This window comes from Tursiops truncatus, chromosome 5 (genome assembly GCF_011762595.2).
Source record: "Tursiops truncatus isolate mTurTru1 chromosome 5, mTurTru1.mat.Y, whole genome shotgun sequence".
In the NCBI taxonomy this organism is placed as follows: Eukaryota; Metazoa; Chordata; class Mammalia; order Artiodactyla; family Delphinidae; genus Tursiops; species Tursiops truncatus.
In genome coordinates, this window is record NC_047038.1 from 103,904,315 (window position 1) to 103,921,404 (window position 17,090).

The window sequence follows — 17,090 nt, forward strand, 5'->3', positions numbered from 1 at the left end:
ACCTTTGGATTCTCAGGGTAAAGGAGACTTGAGAAAATGGGGGCAGCCACATTAAGCCATCTATCATGGGACTTAGCTGGGTATGAAAGGAGAAATATTGATTGGTGGCTAAAGGTGAGGTGCAGTGTTAAAAGAAGGTTTTTTTAAAGACTGATAGAACTTGACTGTAGTTAGGAAGGACCTGTAGAAAGGTCAAAAGGAATAATAGATGGAACCTGGTCTTAAATAAAATGGAACAAAATAGTCAAGAGCAGAGGAGAGGTATTATCCCTAAACTAGATGGACAGCTCTTAATCTAAGTCTCGAGTGGTGGCTAGAGGACGAAGGTTAACTTTATATATTTGTAGGTTACGGAGAGGATAGAATTCACTAAAGATACACCCTATAGTTTTTATTTTAATTGTGAAGTAAGGGGTGTGCTGATCTGTTTAGAGTGTAACTTAGGGGATTTGAGGATACAGTGTTTTGCAAAGGCAGTCTACATTGTTGAGTCCATGTGTAAATTTTATCCTTATAACTATTGGCATTTTGTTCATGAATCCAGTAAGTAAGCACTTTGCAGAGTATGCTTCTTATCACTTGATTATTGAGGGCCTTCAGGCTTTGAGAAAGTTTCACAAATGTCTTCAGTCCTGGCCCTTTCTGGAACATCCATGGATACCTTCCTCCTGCAAGCCTCCTTATCACCATTTCTATAGCTCCTTCAAAAAAATCATTAGAAATTGCCCACAAATATATGTAAGTCTATGATTTTGGCCATCTCTTCTTCCAGAAAAAACAGTGAAATCCAGATATTCCACTTGAATTGTGTCCGACTTGAGCAACTCATAGTTTTTATTCTCAGTCACATTGTCATAGAGAATTCCCACAAGAGGCTTTCAATGTGTCCTGAAAGAGAGGCATCAGTTTGTCAAAGTTGCAACAGCACATACAGAGTGCAAGCCAATTGCTTATGAAATGTGTATAGACATTACTTATTCAGGCAACAGGATTGCTTTTAACACATTTATTTGATGATGGAGTGCTACTAGGAAAATCTAACTTTGCGGTTTGGTAGATTAAGAACAAAAGACCTCATGATAGGAAGTTTGGATTGCATGTTCTCCTGGTGTGCCATGGTCAGATGGTCACTCTCTTCGTAGTTTCTATTGGAAACCAATGGGCTGTATCTCAAACAAAATTTTTTGACCAAAAAGACTTTTATTTAAAACCCAAAGGACTGTCATTGTGATTCTCCTGTTGGGGTTGTGAAAGGATCTGCATAGCATAGACACACCTAAAGCATCATTAGATCTGTTGGATCAACATTGCCAAGTGACATCAGTTTGTGGTGCTCTGTGATCAAGTCACAAATGCTTTTCTTTCCCTGGGCACGATTCAAATTGAATCCAGTTTCTGGATTGTTAGTATGTTAGCTGAGGGATATGACCAAATGCAGTTTTTTGTTACCTCTGAAATCCAAAGATACTCACAAATGATGAATCACTTACTCCTGAATAATTTTTCCATTTGATGGTGGCACTAATATCTGTGATTTCCTGGTGAAAGCAGTCACTTTGGACAAGAAAAGAAGGTCTCACACACTATTACTTAGCCCTTCAATATAGCCATCATTACACAGAAGGGACAGTCAATGTGGGGATTATGAGAGTTGCTGAGTAGACTAATTCTTACTGTACATTCAGGAATTGGGGTAATTGTTACATTTTGGAGTCATGGGCTATTACCTACATAGGCTATTACCTAAACTAAGTTACCCTAGTTAACCCTTACCGTGAATAATGGAACAGAGTGACTTCTGAGCCTCAGGGATCACTTTCTCTTCACTGAAGGAGTTATAGGTCTGTGAACTGACTCAGGTCCAAGAGATGAGAAAGAGTCTATGACTTTCTCTCATGATGACTAAAATCAGATCCAATCCAGCTTTCTTTTCCTTTCCTTCTTTTTTCTTTTTTTTTTTTCTCCTTTGGTGGTGGTGTTGGTGGGGTGGAAGCAGAGCAAGGTGACAGGAATCAAGAATTTATATGATTTAATTTAGACAGTAACTTAGAGGGAGGACAACTCTTTTGGTATTAAGTACCTCATGAGTAATTAACCATTAGCCATTAACTTATTAGGTGAATCAAATCATTCTGCTTATTATTCCAATTCTACTGCCTATTATGGAAAACATACCCACTTTTCCTCTGACAGTTAAATTTTATTTTTCAGCTTTCTTCCATTGGGGGTTCCATTATCTATTGAAACCAGGGAACCTGTTTTAATAGCAGCCTCTTCATATTTATCCTTGCTCTCAAAAAATATCCCTTACCATGTTTCTCAAAGAAGTTTGTGCTGTTCTCATCAAAGTTTTTCTCAATGTCCTGGTGAGGGAGGTTTTCTCTATGCTCTTCTAGGAAAGAGATTTAAGGGGATGGATGAATGGTTGGCACATTACACATGCACACTAACATTTATTTTTCCCTAACTCTGAATATTTCACACTGCTGGTAATACCATCCTAAACGGTATGTTTTGAAAATTTGTGAGGGATTTTCTGGAAGACACAAGGATGGGAGGATGCTACTACCATTTAGTGAGTGAGATCATGGGTAGAATTCTAGGCATCCTGAAGTATCAGAACAAGTCCTCAGTACAAAAAGTTATCCTGTGTACCATAGAGTTTCTGAATGTACTAAAGGCTAATTGTGAATGTAAAAACTTTGCTGAGCCTGGGAACTACCTCCATGTCATATAAAAATTAGAGTATTTTTTTTTTTGCAGTTTTAAAACATTCTGACTTTTCTAGTAATACAGAGACATAGAAGTTGAGGGAATACTTTAATTTGTTTATGTGCTCAACTTTATTGAGAGTTGCTCATCATTTTGGTAAGTTTCATCACCATTAGGCTGCTTATTTTATTTGAATTACCATAGCATAATTTTATCAGTTCAAATTTATAGGTGTTACTAAAACAGCACAACCCTGTGGGGATCCTGGGCACAAAAGACTTTCTGTGTCCCTCATTTCTTGATTACAGGAAATAAGCTTCATTCAGCCTCCATGACCTTCCCTGAGTTCCAACAGGCAGGTTCAAACAGTTGGTAATCGGGAAAGGGAGGGGATGCAGAGACAAGGGAAGATCAGTCAAGAAACAGTAGTGCAGCCTTGGGGCAGGGTCCTGGTTCCCTTGCAAGGGATACACATAACTATATCTTTGAGCTGTTCTGCATATACTGAAACCCCCACCAGATGAGAGAAGTTAACTGTATGCTGCCCACAGGCACATAGATCCCAGATAGGTTGGAACCAGAAGGTTGATGACGCTGACTCCTGATTACCTCCCCACCAACCAGTCAGAAGAATGTCCATGAGCTGATTATGCCCTCTTTGAACCATTACTATAACATCCCCTCCAGGTTGAGACACACAGTTTTGAGGTCATTAGCCTGCTGTGGCTCCATTTACCTGGCAAAGCAATAAAACTATTCTTTCCTACTTCACCCAAAACACTGTCTCCAAGATTTAATTCAGTGTTGGGGTACAGAGGCTAGATTCAGCTTCATTACTATCACAGATTATCTACTCTCTCTCTATCTACCTACCTATCTATCCATCCTTCTATCTATCTACCTGTCTGTCTATATCATATAATTTAAAATGTCAAATATAAAGAAAAATTGTCAATATTCAAGTGAATATTTAAAATTGGGTTTTCTAATTTTGCATAAAAATGGACAGGTACTAACATTCGTACTCTATTACCATGAGAACACAAAGCTTAATATTTTGCAAAGAAAAAATACTCATGAAAAATCAAATATGTGTATTGAAGTTCCCAGATTTAAAGACTTAGGAAGTAATTTTTCTCCCTAGAATATTAGAAATAAGCTTGTCAAAAGGATAAAGATTTCATTGTTTCTTAGAAAATAACAAAATCAGGAACTGTATAAACCATACAATTGGTGAAAAATTAATTTTGCCAGCTGTATGAGAAGTACAATGATGAAAGAAAAACCAAATAAAATAATTCTATCTACTCTAATGAGCAATTATATTGTTTCTAGATGAGGAAAAATGTAGAAAATCATCTGTGTAATGAATTGCATTCAAGCAAGTTTTCATGACAAGTGGATGTGAGCACCCTTTTTTGTTAAAAGAAAAAAAATACTTCCATATTGCACATGTAAGTCTTATAAGGAAGGTAACATTCATAGAGGAAATGTTATTTTCAAAATTACTGATAGCATTTCCATGTGAAAGTAGCAGAATTTGGAATTACCTTCCTGCTGTAAACAACTAGAAAATTAACCCCCCCCCCCCAAAAAAAGGGAAACAACTGTACTTACAGATTAAAAAATAGACAGTTCAGGACTGTGGTCCTTGATAGAAAGTGAACACAAAGGTAAGCACTGTGATCCCACCAACTTTCCTCCCAGAGAAAATTTCGACTGCTACAGAGGGAGTGAAATTGTTTTCACTGAGTTGAGAAGACAGTGATCAGGGTTTGGGGAAGCCAAGGGGTCAAGGATTTACAAGACAGAAAGTCATAAAAGAAGGAACATTGCAGTGAAAGAGTTATAAAATCTGCATAGGGACCTCTTGAGTCTATGAACACCAGTCTGTGTATGCATAGGGTGAGACCTCATCAGACTAGAAAAAGAACTTCTTTGGGAAGAACAATTACCAGAGAAATGAATCACTTGAGTTCCCACTAGTCAGAGTTGAGAGGACCCGCTAGATACACAGAGCAATCAATAGAGATCCTAAAATGGGTCATGTCTTAGAGGTGAGACTAAATTTACCCAAGAGTAGAGGATACTCTAGACAGGCCCCTAAAAAAAAGCATAAAAGTAAGTTTTAAATGACTCAGACTGTCCCACAAGTCACTCAACTACCTGCCAGAACAAACTCCAACAGTATTTAAAGGAATTCAACAAAATTAGGCACTCAACGATATAAAAATCATGATACCTGGCATGTAGTCAAATATAAGTAGCCAAAGAGATAGGAAAATGTGACCCACAAGCAGGAAACAAGTCAGTTAATATTAACAGACCCAGAAATGGCAAATATGATAGAATTAGCAGACAAGATTGTTAGCAACCACAAGATCATGTTCCTGATGCACAGTAAAGCCAAACAAACCAAAACGTCAGAGTTTGGAGCAGAGAACGGTTTATTGCAAGGGTCATGCAAGAAGATAGGTGGCTCATGCCCCACAAAACCCCAAACTAACTGAAGGGTTTCAGCAAAGTATTTTTAAAGGCCAGGTGAGGGAAGAGGGTCACAGAGTATGGGATCAGCTTGTGCACAGTTCTCTGATTGTTTGATGGGGAGGTAACAAAGTGGTGTCACAGGTGTTAACATTATCAGTCCTTAGGCTCCAAGAGTTTTGGAGTTATGTACTCATGGTCACCAAGTAGTTAACAACTTCCATTTGTTGTTATCTAGGTACTCGAGAGAGGAACTAAAGCAGAGGATATGGGGGAAAGACCTGCCTCAGGAAGGCCCCATAGGATCCTGCTCAGTTACAAGGACAATGACGCAACCATTTTAAGTATGTTGAATATTATCAGTAATTATCAGAAACACCGTAATGTTCATAATTAAGAGGGAGATGGATCATATGAAAAAGGTAACTTCTAGATATGAAAAATACATTATTCAAAATAAAAATTTTACTAGATGAGATTACCATCAAATTAGATCCTGCAGGAAAAAAAAGAATGGTGAATTTGAAGGTAAAACAATCAAAGCTAGCAAAAAGGAAGAATATATCTAAAAACACTAAACATGAATAGTAACTCAGTGAACTGTGGGTCATCAAGTTGCCTAACATTTGTGCAATTGGAATCCCAAAGGAGAAGGAGGAAAGACAGCAAAAAATTTGAAGGAATAATGTCTGAAAATTTTCCAAATATAATGAAAACTAATATCAGACGAAGCTGACTTCAGAACAAAGAATATGGGCATAAACAAAAAGGAACTCTTAAAATAAAGAGAAGAAATTATATTTATTAAGAAGTCTTGATAATCCTAAATGCCTATGTGTCTAATATGCTTCAAATAGGCTTTAAAATACAACCGTCCCTTGGTATCCATGGGGGACTGGTTCCAGGACCTCCACAGATACTAAAAATCTGTGGATGCTCAAGTCCATTATATAAAATTATATATTATTTGCATATAACCTATACATCATCCCATAAACTTTAAATTACCTCTAGATTACTTATAAGACCTAATGCAAGGTAAATGCTATGCAAATTGTCACCAGCATATGGAAAATTCAAGTTTTTCTTTTTGGAGCTTAGAAAGACCTTGCCTGAGAATGAAACCACACAGCTGAAAGCAGCACTGAGAGATGGCGGGAAAGAGGCACCACCCATTGTACTTCCCAGGTATATGACCCACTAAATTTTCTTTTTTTGCTTAAATGGGTTTGTGTTCAATTTACATTACTTGCAACCAATACAAACTAGTACACATCACTTTCTAGGGCATGTGACCCAAGCGTAACTAGTAGTTTACCATTTTGTCATTTTCATTAAAAGCTACACTTGAGACCAGGCTTTTAACAAAAATTATGCATAAAAACTAAGTGACTACCATCTAGATATTGCAATTAACTGTCATTATCAACATTAAAATCTAATATTCAAATTTGAAGCAAAAGGATCTCTCCACTTTCTCAGCAATACTGAGAAGACAGGTTATAAGATTTGGATAGTAAAAACATGATCAGACCCCAGAACTGAGGTTAGTTTTAATGCAGTTAGAACTATTTTCTTTATTGGGGTTTAATTGGTATTCACATAGATTAATCTTATTTTCCCCTTAGCTTTTAAAAACTTTGAAAATAATGCAGTTTTCACTGATTGCATTTCTCCTGTGCATTAACAAACACTTGGGCAAATTATACCAAACTTGGCATCACTTCTTTTTCTTTCTCCATACTCTTTTGGATTGTAATGTGAAAATCACACTCTGTTAACTGCAAATAGCTCTTATCTAACCAAATTTGCCTTAATGATAGCATAAAATTACTGCCCTACATTTCAGTCATATTCTGCACAAAACTTTCAAGCTGTGGGAAAATGATCATAGAATGAGGTATCTCTTCCCTTTCATATAGAGCATTAAGATCTAAATCCATTTTTAAAGATCTTAAAGTTTTCTATTAGAGAGTGGTTTCAGAATAACTCAGTTCTATTCTGTATAATTTCACATCCTTGTAATAAAAGAGTCATAATAAATAAGAATCAATCATGGCCAAATTTAGTATTGTGGGATAATTTTCATGTTATCATAAGTAATTATTTAAATCATGGCAATGCCCGAGTATCAGAAATTCCACATTTATATTCTTACTTCTCTTGAACTTTTCAAATTGTATTTCCTCAAGCAGACTCTTCCAGACTTTTTGCTCTTGTTCTCAGATTCCTTTTTGATTGTATCTCAGAGTTTTTAGGGATGGAGTAGAATATTCTTCATGGAATGTGTCAGTATAGTTTCAATTCCCAAAATGTATTTTCTTAACCTACAGTCTTCCTTTATGCTTTACATAATAAAAGTATTCTTCTTAGGCTGTGTACCTCATAAAATATATTTTGACTGAAAACACATTTGAAAATACGGATATGAAATATATTTTTAAAAGCATAGTCTGATATTCCAAATATCTCAGTCTAGATGTATCTGAGCTGTCACTCACTAGCTAGGAGACCTATGTTTTCTCACCTATAAAGTGGGAAATAATAGCTTTTGGAAAATAGGAATAAAATATTTGTGAGAAATAAATAAGATAATAAAAGTACCTAGCATAGTACCTGGTACATATATTTTAGTTAACTTGTAACTGGAGTTAATTATTTAAGGAAAATTTTGTTCTTAGTTTCTTCAAAATCAGTGACAGAAATTCACTAATTCAATGTTCTAGGCCTAGAATTTTCTTGAGTAATATCAATGTGAAACTTTTATCAGAAAGCCAGGAAAAATCTTTTATGGCTCAGAAATCAGGTAAATGAACCACCTATAGATGCCCTTAAAATTTCAGCTTGTGCTGACGTTTGAACAACGATTAATTTGAACTTAATCCCAAAGTGGTTTGAACAGTTTAAATCTCTGTTTTGTGAAGCGATTAGAACAATTATTAAAGCACATGAGCACTGGGGTTATAAAATATCCATGTGAAGACCTAAATAGACATTTCACCAAGGAAGACATACAGGTGACCAAGAGGCACATGAAAAGATGCTCAACATCACTAATTATTAGAGAAAGAAAATCAAAACTACAATGAGGTATTACCTCACGTTGGTCAGAATGGCCATTATCAAAAAATCTAGAGGGCTTCCTTTGTGGCACAGTGGTTAAGAATCCGCCTGCCAATGCAGGGGACATGGGTTTGAGCCCTGACCTGGGAAGATCCCACATGCCACGAAGCAACTAAGTCTGTGAGCCACAACTACTGAGCCCATGAGCCACAACTACTGAATCCCACATGCCTAGAGCCAGTGCTCTGCAACAGGAGAAGCCACCACAATGAGAAGCCCAAGAACCGCAACAAAGAGTAGCCCCCGCTCGCCACAACTAGAGAAAGCCTGTGCGCAGTAACAAAAGACCCAACACAGCCAAAAATAAATAAATAAATAAAATTTTTTTAAAAATCTAGAAACAGTAAATGCTGGAAAGAAAGATCTATTTTAAAAAAAACACTTTAATCTAAAAAAAAAAGAAAAGAAAAGAACATACCCATGTTTACTGGCTTGAATTAAGATCACAGGAGAAATGAAATCTTTATTTTAAGTAACACAGAGGAGATGAAACAAAATTAATCAAAACTAAAAAGATACTGTTGTAAAAAGAAAAATGCACATTCTGTTACTTGTTTATGTTTGATAGGTTTCCATGAGAATTTGTGTCTGAAGCTTATTCTGAATATGTTTCCCAAATACATAATATTTATGTCCTCTTAATTATGAAGTCTAAAAAACAAAAACAAACAATAAAAACAGGAGAAAAGTAGACATAACTAAGAGAATTGATGGAGTACTAAAATTTAGTGATATATGAGCAAGACAATGTATTGAAAAAAGCCCAGCTTTTCAACCCTTGTTATACATTAGAATCCCTGGAGTACTTTTTTTTTTTTTTTTTGCAGTACGTGGGCCTCTCACTGTTGTGGCCTCTCCCGTTGGGGAGCACAGGCTCCGGATATGCAGGCTCAGCAGCCATGGCTCACGGGCCCAGCTGCTCCGTGGCATGTGGGATCCTCCCGGACCAGGGCACAAACCCGTGTCCCCTGCATCAGCAGGCAAACTCTCAACCACTGCGCCACCAGGGAAGCCCTGGAGTACAAATACCTGAGTCCCAAGCCCTGGGATTGTAATTTAATTAGTCTTATATGTGGCAAAAATATTTATATTTGTTCAAAGCTTTAATGAGCGCCTGGATTGAGAAACACTGGATGAAGGTTTTACTGGGTCAAATTGCCAGGGTTTAAATCCTGGATATTTTTCACTTGCTGTGTACACTTGAGCAAATTGCTCAACCAATTCAAAATTTCATTTCCATGGTACATAATTTGTTACTCACTGCTTGGCATAATGCTGATTTTTTTGTAATGCTATTTATTTCTGAAATATTTACTTGCAAATATTTAATTAGGCAATCCTTCACTGCCCTATCAACATATATGTCTCCCATGGTCTGCGTACCACTGACACTCTCAGTGAAAGCTAGAATTAGAGTTATTGGTCATCACTCTCTGCTATTAGTTATTTGGGAAAAATACTGCAAAATATTTACTAATGAGTACTGTATCTTGGTGAGTGTTTTCCAAAATGTGTTATTTAGTCTACTAAAACCTTACTTTCTGACACTTATTTTATATTTCATAGAACTCAAATGGATAAAATGAGAAGAATTCACAAGGAATTTACTCCTCACGACTGCAGTTACCTAAGTGTGCCATTACATGATTTAAATCTAACCCAGTTAGTAATGAAATGCTTAGGATCAGGTAATCTCTCTCTCTCTCTCTCTCTCTCACTTTCCTTTTAGAAATGTGATTAAAAAAATTCAAAATCATGTTCTGAAACAAGGGTAATGAATATTTTAAATAAGTTCCATCTCTTGGTTTAAATATATCTTTGATATGTGAAACTGTATCACTAAAATGCACAGTCCTGTAACCAACATGAATATGTGAATAAAATACTAGAAGTCTCTGTTTTTCATTAATTTAATACAAATAAACCGACAAAAAATAATTTCAGGCTCAATTTTTTTTAATCTTGAGAGGGAATTTACTCCTTGTTTGAGTAGTAAGTAATATACTTACTCCTTGTTTGGGTTAAGTCCATTAATGATCTATTAAAAATGTATTCTTTCTCAGGTTTCTTTTTCTTTCATTTTTTTGGCCACACCATGCATCATGTGGGATCTTAGTTTCCTACAGAGTCTTAAGGACACAGGAAGGGGGAAGGGTAAGCTGGGACGAAATGAGAGAGTAGCATTGACATGTAAACACTACCAAATATAAAATAGATAGCTAGTGGGAAGCAGTCGCACAGCACAGAGAAATCAGCTCAGTGCTTTGTGACCGCCTAGAGAGGTGGGATAGGGAGGGTGGGAGGGAGACGCAAGAGGGAGGTGATATGGGGATATATGTATATGTATAGTTGATTCACTTTGTTATAAAGCAGAAACTAACACACCATTGTAAAGCAATTTTATTCCAATAAAGATGTTAAAAAAATGTATTCTTTCTAAAGTAGTTGAAAATATTTTCCCCTTTTGTAATATACTTTATTATGAAATTTTTGTTAATTATGAAATAATAAGACAACCCAGTAAAGGCAAATAACCTCAATTTCTAGATGCCTCAACTTGAATCACAGCTTCAACACATATAGATGGACAAATTATTTAACTCTGGGCCAGAGTCTCCTCATCTGTAAAATAGAGGCAATTATGGTACTTACCTCATAGAGCTATTGTGAAGAATAAACGAGATAACCCATGTGAATTGTACATATGGAGGACATACTCTAAGATAGACCCCGTAATCTCCACAAAGCTATTCATGACCTTCTATGGTACCCTACCCTTCAGTGTTGGTAGGACCTGTGACTTGCTTCTGGTTGAGTATAGCAAAGATGATGAGAGGGTGATTATATGTATATGATTATATTATATAAGGTTGTAACATCATCTTGAGAGGAGACTCTCCCTTCCCAGCTTTGAAGAAGTGGCCATATTGGAAAGTCCCACATAGCAAGGAACTGAAGGTGATCTCTGGCCAACAGCCAGCAAGAAACTGAGGCCCTCGATTTGTCAGCCTACAGGGAACTGAATGATGTGAACAAATACTTGAGCTTGGAATCAGATCCTTCCCGAATTAATCCTCAAATGAGACCACAGCCCTGGTTGACACCATGATTACAGCTCTTGGAGTCCTTGAAGCAAAAAACCTGAATAAACCATGCCCAAACTCTGACCTCCCCCAGAAACTGAGATAATCTATGTGTGCTGTTTTAACCTGCTACAGATAATTAACAGAGTACATGACATAGGGTAAATGTTAAAAAAAAATTGGCTATTATTGTTACTATTGTCACTGTTATTGAAGATTACTGAAATCTGAATTAACAATATTTAATTTTGATTCTTCTACAGACTCATGAACATTACATTTTTATTCTTACCAAAGCTTTTGACATTGTGATTTCTCTATTCTGAATTTTCTATTTGTCCATGAAAAAATATGTTACTTACTCAGTGACATTTTTTTCCTCCAAATTACTATTCACAACTGAAATGTGGGGAGGAGAAAATTGACAGGTAAGGATTTTCTTCCTTTTCAAACTTCATGTTCCAAATCCAAATATCTTTGGCCAGAGGAAAACAAGACCCAGCTTATGCTGCCAGCTGTACAGTGTACATTCAATGAATGTTACTTTCTTCCTGTATATGATAAAAGAAAACAAAAATATTTGTATTTGTGTAAGCAAATTTAAGTAAGCAAAGGGGATTATTGGAGGTAAAGTCTTTCCTTTTAAAAAAATTAATTTTTTAATTGAAGTAGAACATCCATAAAAAAGCATCAATTGTAAGGATACAGGTCAATGAACTGTCACAAAGTGAACACACTCCTGTAACCACCACCCATGTCTACACATATAACATTTACTAGAATCCCAAAAGTCTCCTTTGTACCCCCAAACTTGGCTATGATTCTGACTAATAATAATTTTACCCTTAAAAAATTATCTTCTATATTCTGACTCATTTTTTTCCCCTTTTTATTCCATCAGGGACTAGGAGCAGTGTACTAAAATCTACATTGTGAATTTTGATATGCATTTCCCCCTTTAGTTCTGTCAAATTTTGCCTTGTAGCTTGAGGTCAAGTTATTAGGTATGTACAGATTAGAATTGTTATAGATACATGATAGGTTGGACCATTTATTATGAAATATTTCTGTTTCTTTGATAATGCTTCCTGTCATTAGAACTTATATTTTCTCATTGGAAGCTAATAATCATAGGCTATAATTAGGAGGTTATTATTAATTTTTACTCAAGATATTTATATGGATTTCACTTTTAACAATGTATTTCCTTATTTGATATTTAAATATGTTCTATCCTTAAATGAAGTAACTCTTCACTAAATAGATGGTGAAAAAATGAGATGTGACTGGCTTAAAAAAATATACCCCAATCCCTTGAACATTTTAAATGTATCCTAAAACAGGGTTTACAGACCATGAAGTACTGCATAGGATTAGTCATCATAAACTACATGAAACTTACAATTAAGTAGACAGAAGTAACATATTCAAACTGCTTGCCTTCTATCAGAGAAAGACTCTGAATACTAACAGTGTAATTGAAACTGAATCCCAGAGCCACAGAGATATCAGCCCAAGACTTGAATTCCTTTTAAAAAAAATTTTGGTTGCATTGGGTCTTCACTGCTGCACGCAGGCTTTCTCTAGTTGGGGCGAGCAGGGGCTACTCTTCATTGTGGTGCACAGGCTTCTCACTGCAGTGGCTTCTCTTGTTGCTGAGCACAGGCTCTAGGTGAATGGGCTTCAGTAGTTGTGGTGCATGGGCTCAGTATTTGCAGCACACAGGCTATAAGGTGCACAGGCTTCAGTAGTTGTGGTATGCAGGCTTCGTAGTTGTGGTGCACCAGCTTAGTTTCTCTGCGGCATGTGGGATCTTCCCGGACCAGGGATCAAACCTGTGCCCCTGAATTGGCAGGTGGATTCTTAACCACTGAGCCACCAGGGAAGTCCCAAGACTTGAATTCCTGAACACTGTTCTTCCTACCCTGTCACCCTACCTTGTTACCCTCTCTTTGCCACCCCCACCCCCCAAAATATGCAAGGAAACAGAAAAACATTAATAGTGGGAGAGGCATTGTTAATCTTATCTTCAAGGTTTTCCATCCTACTTCCAGGGTAAAAATAAATGGATGTCTCTCTTTTGGGAGAATAGATACACTGAGAGTAGCACACTGGCAGACAAAATGACATTTAGATTTCAGAACCAACGTTTGTCTTTGAACATGGGACTGAACAAATCCCTTTCTCACAATCATCTCCCAACTGACTATCCCCCCTCCACCTCAGTTTTCTGCAAAGCTTAGAGACTGATGTCTCTAAGACTGGAGTCTTGTGCTGTTTCTGGATCTGCGTGACTCATAGGGCATTGTGGCAGAATGAATGTTGTGGGTCCACCCTTGTGGAATAAAGTGGAATTTTGTCATGCAAAGGAGCTTGAGATAAGAGCAGAGAGGCTTGAAAGAGGAATTGGTGGGCAAAGAACATGAACTTAAGGCTGGGAGTAAAGACAGGAGAAAAGGAGATGGTCATAGGGTATACCCTTCTTTGAAAGGACAAAAATCTTTTGGTGCTTTACTTTTTGTGATTCAAGGGAAAGTGCAGCATAGAATTTTAATCTCTTTTTCCTTATGTCATAATTTTCTTTTAAATTTACTCTAAACTTCCCAATAATGATGTTTGCCTCTCTCTGTACAGACTGTGTTGTTTTTCAAAGACTGAAAAGAATAGTGTGAGAAGAAGGATGAAAATAAACGATCTCACTAAGAGGATATTTTCTTGGTATTGAGTGAGATAACCTGGTACTTCAGAGTCATTACGATTTAAAAATATAAATGTTTTTCATTTCATTTGTTATTATACCTGAATTTTGTCCTCCCCAAATTCTAGAATTCTGTTGAAGTTCTAACCCCCAGAACCTCAGAATGTGACTGTATTTGTAAATAGGTCCTTGACAGAAGTAATTAAAGTAAATGAGGTCATATGGGTGAGCCCTAACCCACTGTGACTGGTGTCCTTATATAAAGAGATTAAGACACAGATTCACAAAAGAAACATCACATGAAGACACAGGGAGAAAGTGACCATCTACAAGCCAAGGAGAGAGGCCTCAGAAGAAACTATGTCTGCCAAGGCCATGATCATGGACTTCTGGCCTTCAGAAATGTGAGAAAAAATTTTTGTTGTTTAAGCCACGCAGTCTGGGGCTTTGTGGCAGTGGTAGCAGACTAATACACATGTTATTCAAGTTTGCCATGTTCCTAAGACAGAATGAAGGAAATAAAAACATTAATTTTTAAAATTATTTAAAGAATAATACTGGCCAGCAAGATAGTACAGTAGAAGGACATGAGTTCAGCCCTTCTTACAGAAACACTGAAATCACAACTAACTACTGAACAACCATTGATTAAAAAATATGCTAGAATCTACCAAAAGAGATACCCTACATCCAAAGACAAAGAAGAAGCCACAATGAGATGGTAGGAATGGTGCAATCACAATAAAATCAAATTCCATACCCTCTGGATGGGTGACCCACAATCTGGAAAATAATTATACCACAGAAGATCTCCCAAAACAGTGAAAGCCCTGAGCCCCACATCAGGCTTCCCAGCCTGGGGGTCTGGCAATGGGAGGAGGATCACCCAGAGAATCTGGGTTTGAAGGCCAGTGGGGAATTGCAGGAATTCCAAAGGACTCAGGGAAACAGAAATTTCACTCTTGGAGAGGCACATAAGGTCTAGTATGCACCAGGACCCAGGGAAAAAAGCAGTGACCTCACAAAAGACTGGGCCAGACTTACCTGCTAGTATTGGAGGGTCTCATGTGGAGGTGGGAGGCAGCTGTGGCTCACTGCAGGGACAAAGACACTGGCAGCAGCAGCTCCCGTGAATACTCATTGGTGTGAGCCCTCCTGAAGGACGCCATTTCCCCCTCCAAGACCTAGTCCTACCCAACAGCCTGTAGGCTCCAGTTCTGGGATGCCTCAAGGCCAAACAACTAACAGGGTGGGAACACAGCCCCACCTATCTGCAGACAGGCTGCTTAAAGTCTTCCTGAGCATAGCCCTGCCCACCATAGGGACAAGATCCAGCTCCACACACCAGCAGGCAGGAACCAAGTCCTCCCAACAGGAAGCCTGCACAAACCTTGTAAACATCCTCATCCACCAGCAGGTAAATAGCAGAAGCAAGAACAACAACCTTGCAGCCGGAGGGACAGGAACCACAATCACAGAAAGCTAGACAAGATGAGACAGGAAGAGCTGGCTGAGAGGAGACAGCCTGAGGGGACAGAAGGGAGGAAATACGCAGTCAAGAATGCTTTTGGAGGAAATCCAGACTGCCATAGAAGCAAGGTGTCACTGTTGAGTGATGCACAGGGGGTGGAGCTGCCATTGCAGCCTCTCTCTCCCCACTCACTGGTCACCTGCACCTCCAGGGGCTAGGGAAAGGCCCCACCAGTGTTAGCCTTCTTGCACCCACCACCAGGCACTAAGAAAAGCCACCACCAGGGCTTACTTTCTTACACCAGCCAACAGGTGCTAGGAAAAGCTTCCACTATGGCCAGATATGTCGCACCCATAGCCACCAGCTTTCCCACGCACCTGTCACTAATGGGGCCCCCACAAACCAGGCAGTCATACCAACCACATGCCATGTCCTCACCAGGGCAGAACCAAGTGCTCCAGAATAGCTTTGGGAGCAGACTACTGTGGGTGGCCCACACACAGAGGTGGGGCTAAAACCACAGCTGAGCCTCAGAGGCAGGGTGACTAAGGAAGAAGAACAAAAATCTTTTCATGCAGCTGAACAAACTGTAGATTAAATCCCCACAATCAGTTTGGTAAACCTGCATCTATGGAATATCTGAACAGACAATGAGTGTTCCCAAAACTGAAACCAGTCTAACTCTAGCAGCTTTGGACCTTGAGGACTAGTATACATAGGAGTTGGGCCAGGTCAGAGTCTGAGCTGTCCCACAGTGCCCACAGTGGAACCAGAGACCTAGAGGTTTTGGAGGGCTTTCCAGGGAGGCAGAGGTTGGCTGTAACTCACGGTGGGGGCAAGGGCACTGACAACTGAGACCCCATGAAAATATGATTATTACTATTTTTTGTGTTGTTCTATTGTTTTTTAATTATTATTTGTTTTTATTTTTAAAATATTTTTAATATACTTTTTATTTTTTAATGTTTCTATTTCTGTTACGTTTTTGCAGTTCTGTGTTTTTTTCTTTCTTTTGTTCTATTTCTTTAATCTTTTATTCCTGTGTTCTACTTGATCTTACCTTTTTTTATCTTTTATTCTTTTTATCATTTTTGTGTGTTTGTTTTGTTTTCTTTGCTTTTCCTTCACTTTGCATTCTGCTTTTGTTTTGCTTTTTATTTTTTCTTTTCATTAGTTTTGTTTTTATTTGTTTGATATCATTTTGGGATTCTTCTGTCTGTCTGGTGTTCTTTTGTTGTTTGTTTTCTCTGTTTTTGTTTTCGTTTCTTATTGTGTATGTGTTTCTTTGTTTCTTTTAGTTTTGTTTGTTTGGTTTTGCTTTTACCATTTCTCTGTGATTCTGTTTGTTTGTTTTTAATTGTTGCTGTTGCTGTTTGCTTCTTTTTATCTTTGCTATTTTTTCTTGAGTTTTGTAAGTATGTTTGTTTTCATTTGTTTTCTTCCACCATTTTTTTCTTTTCTCTTGTCTCTTTTTTCCATTTTTTGCCAAGCTGGTGGTTTGTGGCATCTTGGTACAGGG

At 37.7% G+C, this 17,090-nt stretch overlaps 1 long non-coding RNA gene across 4 annotated transcripts; it reads right to left on the minus strand.

Moving 5' to 3' along the window:
• Nucleotides 1-378: 378 nt before the first annotated feature.
• On the minus strand, nt 379-16,651 carry LOC141278811 (uncharacterized). 4 transcript variants are annotated; one of them, XR_012332118.1, is made up of 5 exons: nt 11,765-16,651; nt 2,312-2,392; nt 1,774-1,964; nt 1,491-1,554; nt 379-888 (listed from the first exon to the last, which is right to left on the minus strand). It is a non-coding gene; the product is annotated as an uncharacterized lncRNA (long non-coding RNA). The 4 variants fall into 4 exon arrangements; XR_012332116.1 differs by having other exon boundaries at nt 1,473-1,554; XR_012332119.1 differs by lacking the exon at nt 1,774-1,964 and having other exon boundaries at nt 1,473-1,554.
• Between the last annotated feature and the right edge of the window lie 439 nt (nt 16,652-17,090).